This window comes from Athene cunicularia, assembly GCF_003259725.1.
Source record: "Athene cunicularia isolate RWA chromosome 10 unlocalized genomic scaffold, athCun1 chr10_part1, whole genome shotgun sequence".
In the NCBI taxonomy this organism is placed as follows: Eukaryota; Metazoa; Chordata; class Aves; order Strigiformes; family Strigidae; genus Athene; species Athene cunicularia.
The window spans coordinates 15,997,828-16,005,831 of NW_020799112.1; positions in this window are offsets into that span (position 1 = coordinate 15,997,828).

The window sequence follows — 8,004 nt, forward strand, 5'->3', positions numbered from 1 at the left end:
GGCCTTTTCTAATAGCACTTGGGAAAAGAGGGTCCAGAAAGTGAATAACCTGCAAAACAAAGAATGGCTGTCACTCCTTCCACACAAAGAAGTCTTCTTACATCTTTTTGTCCAAAACCAATACCAAGCACTTACCACTTAAGGGAACATTATCCACGTATTTAGGACTTATCTGAAACACCACAAAGAAGAAAGAAAGAGGAGAAGAAAGTCAAGTTTTTATGTTATGGGAGCTCTTAGTCTTGAGCTTGTAACTATGCCAGGTCTATTACTCACTCATCTAAAAGGGTCCTGGCATTATGTCAGGTTCAGGCTCCTGGTCTATTCTTTCTGAGGTGGCTGGTCCCCTCCTGGGGACAGTGACGTTACTCTTGCAGCCTGCCATCAGCATCATTATGTCAAGGCTCAGCTTCTTGCTTGCTCTCACCCGTTTCAGGGCTGTGAGATTCACGTCACCATTAACTTGCTCCTCTGAGGAAGCGGCGTTTTGACACGGTGACCGCGCCAGAGCAGCATTATTCCTTTGCAGACATCAAGGCCCTTCCCCGATGCCCTCAGGCAACTCTGCCACCGTATCAAAGCCAATTCACTCATGCATGTTGCGGAAGCAGAAACACCACAGCATCAAAGCGACGCGTGCTGTCTGCTTCTCTGAAGAACAGTATAAATGTCACCCAAACCTCCAAGGGGCAGACGAGGGTTGTGGGGAGAGCCATCCCACCTTCACCACCCCCAGCCTCACAGGGCAGGTCCAGCCGGGGGCTCCTGCAGCAGCCCCAGTCCTAGATGTCCCAGGCTGAGCCCGCAGCAGCTGCCCCAGCCCTGCACACAGAGGCTTGTTTCTGGAAATGCTGCAGCTGGCAGGACCCTTCCTACTTCACAAATATTGACACTGAGATCTCTGCATCTTAGCTGAGGAATAACATTTTCAGGGAACCCTTGATCTGCAGAGCTTCTCTGTTGAACAGGGGAGATTTAGATTTTAGTCCTTTGCTTTCCTCTACACTGTAGCAACTCCTTAAGGTGGATCTGTCCAAGCCTGACCCAGCTTCAGGCACTAGGAACCTCTGAGGAGCCCACAGAAATACCTCCTGGAGGTGCAGCCACCACTTTGCAGCCCAGTCAGGGATGTTTCACAAAAAAATACAGATGCCAGGAAGCAGCAGTTGTTAAAGAAAGACCTCTTAAGAGCTCTGAGCATAGTCCCAGAAGGGTTTTTAAGAAAGCAACAGCAATCAGTAAAGTAGAATCATGCAGACTGCTGGGAGGGTGTCCTGAGACTTCTCCCCTGCATCCTTTCCTGGTCCAGTATTTGGCAGTGAGTGCAGATCTAATCCCAGCATGGATGCAAAAACTTAGGGCAGTTCAAGATGTTCTGTCCTAACACAAGCTCAAGCCAAGGCAATTTTTTCTTATCAGCCACACCACATATGCCCCAACCCAGGCTCAGACAACTATCATTCATCTCATGAGTCTAGAAACTCAGCGGAGGGCACAGAGAGACATCAAAGTGTGGCAAAGGGCTCAACTGCAAGTAGCTAAGGAAAAGAAGGAGGTTGTCTGGAAGTGTGTTTGGTGGTGGAGGACCATACAAGTATCTCTCTAACTCTGGTTGCTCCCCAGAGAGCCACTCCAGCACTGGAGGAAGGATGGGAGGGTCACAACCTGTTCTCCAACCATAGTTTTTTTAATGGAAGGTTTGATCTGCCCCCCTGCATACTCAGAGCTAAAAGGTGAGGCAGGTTATATCTTCCACTGGCAGAAAAAGATGAGATGTGTTATTAGGAGTAACCCCGAGGATATTTCTGGGCCTTCTGAATTAAAACTCCATCTCCACCTTCTCACCCTACAATCCACACAGAGAAACATCCTCTCTTTTTGCAGCAAACAAACAGCTACATTTGCTGAAGACTGAAAAACAAGGAGTGAAATGCTGAAAGCAGAGGATGAGGTTTCACAGGCAAATAAACCAAGAAAGAGAAAGACTAATAATAAATGTAAGAGAAGTGAAAGGCGCAAGCTGCCAACTCACTGTCAACCCTGGGGTTGGAAAATTTATCAAGCTCTCCGTGTGTCATGCCTGGAGAAACCCCCTACACTCTTTTTCTTCCATACAAGCCTGCTGCTGAGCTCTGACCACTCGAGAGGGAAAAGGGCCAGTGGCAGACAGCAATGTCCAGCAGGGATCTGAAATCCACATCTGTTACATGCGGGCCTGTATAAATATTACTGTCAAATTGGGGAGCCTTTAGTGGGATTTCAGTTTTGAGATTGACTTTTTTACAACATCTTCTTGTTTACCAGCATGAAACCTGTTTCACTTGCGAATTGGGAACTGAGATATAAACGGGAAAGGGAAAATGAATACTCCAGGGCAGAACTGAGAGGGTTAAAAGGCTCAAGGTGATTATTCTGTTAATGGGATGACAGAACAGGCTAACCTCCAGAAGACATGTACACCTCTTGCTGAAGGACTGAAAACACATTTAACTGCAGTAAGAAAAACCCACTGCCTGCTGTGACTGTTCTTGGACTTTCTGTTTAAAAAATGACCTCCAGACTGTTGCACCCCGGAGAAGCCAAGTCTGTCTGAGATCCCCTTATTTATCAGCTGAAACTGCTCAGCCTGGAGGATTCCTGGAAAGCTCTTTGCAACCAAGTGCCTTGGCCTAGTCCTCTTCAGGGACTTTAAAGCTGCTGGCACAGTGGCCATGACCTTCTGAGTGGGAGATGCAGAAGATATTCCTTCTAGCTCCTAGGAGGGAGCCTTTCCCCTTCCACAAGTAAGTGACTCTGGGTGAGGAGCACCTCAGTCACCTCTCAACACTGAGATGCACGGGTTCATTTCTCCTGTTTCTCAGCAAGAGTGGCCAGAGGACAAGCCATAACCTGAGCCCTTTCCACAGTGGCAGGCTATCACTGTTTCTGCTGAGCTGCCTTTTCACCACAGACAAACCAGCTAAAGTATTTCTTTGTGGAATGGCGTTGGTATGCTTGTGTCAAAAGCCTCTCCAACAGCCTCTCCCACCTCCAAAGCAGCTGAAGAGCCTGACATTGCCCACCGAGGTCAGAGAAGCTTTTTGAAGAAAGCAGACAGAGCTACACCTGCTGCTGGACACTATTTGTTGCCTGCCCTTTGCACTCTCGCATCTCCTCCCTGCCTCTTCCTCACCCAACTCAGAGAAGCAAACACCTTTCATTGGAACAAAACAAACACCACAAAAACCTTGCTCAACAACAACAACAACAAAAAAAGCAAACAAAGCAAAAAGGAGAAACTCTGCAGAATTTCCCTTGAGCAGCCAATTTTACTGGGGGTCAGGGAGGCCTCTGGGCTTCCCCACTGCCTCACCGGCGTGAGAGGAGAGGCAGCCGACCCTGCTTTGGAGCCCGGCACACGGCTGAGTGTGAGCAGAGTACGTCACCTCTGCAGCCAAAGCAAAAGGGTGCGAGACCATAAATATCCAGCCCAGCAAACCTGCCGGGCTTGACGTAATCTCTCCACCAGCTTCCAAGGTCAACAGCGACCTGTTTATACTGCGCGGGGCGAGAAAAGGCATTCTGGGAGAAAAGCAAACAGAGGAGATGTCCTATGCCTGTACAAAAGGTGCTGTATTCCCGTGTTGCTCCATCCCAGGCTGGGAGGAACATAAAATTAGCACTGTTTTCATTCATTCATTGTATAAATATTCTGCATGGTGCCCACCCCCACATTTCCTTGCTGAGCCTGCAAGTCTCCATCAGGGAGGCTGGGAGGGGGGCGAAGTTAGGTTCAGTCCAAGCAGCTGATTAACAAGGTGAGGTGAGGGCATGCATACGTGCAAAAGGGAAAAAAAGGAGAAATCGAGAGCTGGGGGTCGTGTTCGAAGGCAAGCAGCATGCGAGGGGAGCGTGCAAGGGCAGGGAGGTGCGCACAGCATTGCTCTGGCCAAGGGAGAAGTTCACCCCATTCCTCCTGGACAAAAGCTGTTTCGCCATCACCTGGGGATGGCCAGGAAGGCTGGACACCTACGGCACACTCTGAGCATGGAGCTGCACAGCAGAAGGGACAACAGGTCCCTTGTGTGGCAGAGGCACCATGCATGGAGTTTGATGGGCCGTGCAGTCACTCCTCGGCCGATTAACAGCCCTATGCAGCCTCAACGGTGCCCACTCCCCTTGTCGAGGAGGCGTCAGCCCTTCCCTGCTCCCCAAAAGCCCCAGCCAAACACAAGAGGAGGTTTCCCTGGGGTGTCCTCCGTGAGCACAGAGGGATGAGCAGCCCCAGGGCACCAGCCATCCCCTCTGTGTGCCAAATCCCAGCCCAAATGGCAGTCTAGGCCCTCACACTGCACATGCTTAAGCTAGTGGAGCCCATTCCCCCCAGATCCTCTCTTCACACCCTGCCTGTGGCCATCCGAGGACGGAGGTGAGATTCTGGGCAGCCAAGACGAGGACAGGAGGCCTTATCTAGGTGAGCCTGGGCTGCCCACTGCCAAATCTGTGACTGGAGGTGTCCAGCCCTGTTGAGCAATCGGAAAGACACTGAGAGGACAGAAGAAGCAAAAAAGAAGAAAATATTTTTTTTAAAGTCCTCTGCCAAACAAATGCCAGTCTGTGCGCACCATCCCACCCGCCGCCCTGGGCTTCTATTTTTATCAGGTGATGAACAAGCCACAATATTGGGGTGGGGGCGAGCCCCGCTGTTTATGTCTGCTGGCGCAGGGACAGCCGCTGCAAGCAGAAGGCAGCTCATTCAGCAGGAGCCGGAGCATCCTGGTTGCCGCAGGTTGAATAGGTACATTGTCCAGCGCGGAGGTTCAGGAAGGGCACCGTTTCCAATCCGGGATGCAAACAGGGCTGGGAGAAGCTGTGTGTGTGTGTACGGGGTTTGCTTTTTAAATATAGGATGAGTTTTCCACCTGCACCAACAAGGCTGATATTCACTCTGGAATAAAGGGGCACAGGTGCTGGGTTTGGGGGGAAGGCTCCTCCATGTCCATTTTACCCTCAGATGTTAACTCATTTATTTTCCATCCCCTCCCATGCTCTCAGGATAACATCTCAGTGGGTAAAGCCTCTCCTGGGAGGTTTTAGACCCCTCCTAATTTTTACCTAGAGGGGTTTCAGCACTGTCTCTTCCCATCCCTCCTGTAGGACCCCAAAATAAGACCATAAAATCCCTGCCCAAGACCCAGTGACATGGGCTATGCTGGGACACAGACACTTCTACATCACATCACGCTTTCCCCATCCTGGGACCTTGGCTTGGAGAAGTGCAGGACCCAAGCATGAGGGTCAGATCTGACATTGAGGCACCCTGACAACAGCACTTGGGCAACATCTGTTCAGGCCTTGCCCATGAAATACCGGAGGCAATCCTTGTTGATGCAGCCTCAGCACCAGCTCTGAAGGGTTTTCTGCCTGGTGCAGGAGTTTCACCACCAGGACACTCAAGGCTTCCCTTGGATAAGCAATAAGAAGCCTCAGCACCCATGCAGCGAGGACTGAGCGTGTGGTCTGTGCTCCAGCAGTGCCGAGTGGCCTGAAAGGATGCACATGAGTGTGTGTGTGTGTGTGTGTGTGTGTGTGTGTGTGTGTGCAAGCACCTGAGCAGAAACACAGAAAAAGGGCTGGTTCAGCCCTCTCCCCACCCTTCCAATTAGAGGCTTGTTTCTCTTTTCAGTCAGGGCATAAAGCGTGCTCGCTTTGGCGGTGCTTCTCTCAGTCCCACTGTGGGAGACGTGGAGGATGTCAGCCCGCTTCCTCCGCTCCCTATTTCCCAGACTGGCAGGTGGGAGCTGGCTTTCTATTTTTTCCCACCTGGAACAAAGCACAGCAGAGGTTTCTAAGTGGCAGTCCCACCTTTGCGGAGCATTGCTGGCCATCACTGCTTCAGAAAAGACAGTTTAGCAGTGCAGGCAAACCCAGTCCTGATCAAGGCCTTTGCTGACTTTAAAAGAAGGAATAGGGCTGGGAATGGAGATGTTCTGTCTCTCACACTGGCTTCACCCGTAGCCTTGAGGGAGTCACCTTGCCTCTGTGTGCCTCGGTTCCACACAGTGCCAGGGCTTCAGCACCACCGAGCAGCAAGAACGCAGATGCTGTTATCTAAAGGAACCTGTGATGGCTGATCAAGAAACGTCTGCTGCAACAGTTTCGAACTCCTCAGACACTAACTGTAAAAGCATGAACAGTACTTTTAAGGCACAAGCTCAAAGCTCCTTGGTTACCCCTAGATCTCCAGTGCCTTTTCCTGAAGATAGTCCGTAGACTTAAATTGCACACCACCCCACTCAGGTACCTTTGCACAGAGTGTCTGGGATCTCACACCTCTTTCTCATGTCCCTGATGAGTATTTTTTAACGCCTAATTAACTTTTAATAGGATGCAATCATTCTAGAAATTGTAAGTGTTCTAGGGGCACAAAGCCCTCCTTTCCATCCCAAGAGTAAGACAACAGTTAGAGCTGAGAGCTGTGAGATGGCTGCACTGGTAGTTGCAGGGATGGAGCAGTAGTTCACAACAGTGAGTGGTTTGATTTGTGCATTTTTTTAAAACTGTTTCAGGTTTTTATTCTTTATTCCACTATCTGTTCTTTTTTTTTTTTTTTTCTCTCTCTCTCTCTGCTGCAAAGCCACCCAAGCCTGCTTTTCATTGCTTTTGGAAAACTTCAAGCAACTATCACCTTAACTGATACAACCTTTTTCTGTCTGGTATTTTTTCCTGTACTGCCCATTTTCATTCAGTGACTGCTTCAACCAAATTCTGGATATTCAATAGTTTTCACGGCAAAGCTATTCCCCACTCTTCCTTGGCCACAAGGTTTGTTCTCTGTTCAAATATTTGCACTCCCTGAAGGCTGAACTTTCACTGGGAATAGACATAAGCCTTCTTTGAACTTTATAATGACATGTAAAATCTTACCTAACTGTGAGCACTTTTGCAATGTGTTACCTGTATTTCAGAGAGCTCTAAATTGTTGCTTCCCTGCTTTAAACAAAAAACAAAAGCCATCTATGTGACTTTTTTTGACCTGGCCTCTCCTCAGCTTAAAAAACAAACAAACACAAGAGCAGTTTATGAATCACAATTTCTCTGAACATATTTAGCTGTTTTTCCAATCGTTCCTGATGCAGACAAAAAACTGGGACAGCCAGCAGGTACTGAGCAGTTTCTACCCCTTTCCTGAAGTTGCTAAGAAACCACTTTGTGTGGGGCATCACATTTTCCTAGCTGGTCAGCTCCGAAGTGGAATTTTCTCTGTTCCCTGGCTTAAATTCACCAAAGATTTAGATTGGGTTTTCTTCGCCAAACCACAGTAGCAGCAAATGGTACACAGGGCTCTCAGTTATTCCACAGAAAAACAACTAAACATATACATTTCCCAAAAGGTCTTTATGTTATGGGGAGAAAGGGCTGCAGCCAGCCATGAGATGTTTCAGAGTCCCTCACGTACATGAGTCTGAACAAAATCAGTCAGGTCATATTTTATAACTCCTGTCTACATGTTTTTTATCCCCAGCTGGAAATACCGAGTCCTGCCTAAAGCATGAGATGTCGTGCCCCATCTGAAGTGAGTTTTGCCTGTCCCCTCTCATCGCTACAGCTACACCATACCAACCAGTGCAGAGACACCCCGATGAGCAAGGAGGGCAGGCAGGCGATGCTCCAGCACAGCCTGTGCGGCTCGTTCCGTCCCAGTCCACCCAGCAGCTGAAGGTGGTGGCAGCCCTGGGATGGCCCCAATACCCTTTGAGCAGGTAGGAAGGCACCTGCTTAATCTCAGCAGATGGAGAATTAAATTTGATATGGACGGGCAACACTCTTATACACTGAAAGGCATCTGAAGTGGGGGAAATAAAGTCCAAGCGTTTCAGATGGGGCTGTAAATGTACTGTCCTTCCTAATGGCTGTGATGCTTTCCCTCACAGACCTTTTGACTTTTAACATAAGGGGACCTGGAAAGTTTAAATTAATATCTAGTGCTTCACTGCTGACTAAAAAAAAAAAAAAAAAAAGGGG